The sequence below is a fragment of the Octopus bimaculoides genome, chromosome 11 (genome assembly GCF_001194135.2).
Source record: "Octopus bimaculoides isolate UCB-OBI-ISO-001 chromosome 11, ASM119413v2, whole genome shotgun sequence".
Lineage (NCBI taxonomy): Eukaryota > Metazoa > Mollusca > Cephalopoda > Octopoda > Octopodidae > Octopus > Octopus bimaculoides.
In genome coordinates this window covers 30,957,235-30,957,928 of record NC_068991.1, presented here as the reverse complement: position 1 = coordinate 30,957,928, position 694 = coordinate 30,957,235, and positions in this window count along the sequence as shown.

Sequence of the window (694 nt, the reverse complement as noted above, 5' to 3'; positions counted from 1 at the left end):
TATATATATATATATATATATATTTCTTTGAGGACATATGCATATGTGTATGTATTTGTTTTGTTTATGTATGTATGTATGCATATATAGTATGGAGATTCTGGACGATTCTGTGAACGAAATTTCAGCAGAAATCGGTCTGTGAAAAACGACCATCACCCATGGCTGCCTGTGTACAGGGTCAAAGCTGAAAATTTCCAGTATCATTCTTTATCTCTCGCCGTCACAGCTTATATGCTTAATATTATCATATCAAACTTGTATAGATCTGGTGCAACAAGTGTCAAGGACCCAGTAGTTGTCAGGTGCAAGATTTGTATGAATTGGCCCTATTTTAGTGTAGCAGCTAAAGAACTGAAGGTACTCATCTGCACTCGGTCTGTTTGTATGTGAACATCTTCCGGAAACAATTCTTTGAATATTAAATAACACATAGTTGGGAAACTGATTGGTGCTGTTACTACGAGACCAGAGAACAGCAATGGCTAACAAGTAGTTCCACACTCTTCAAGACACTGGAACCTCCTAACCAGGGTACCATTACAAGAAGTAATTTACCTGATACCCAGAACAATGTATGTATATATAAAGTATTTGTGTGTGTACACATATATTTTTATATTCATATATATATATATATATATATTTATATGTATGTATGTATGTATGTATGTATGTATGTATGTATATATAT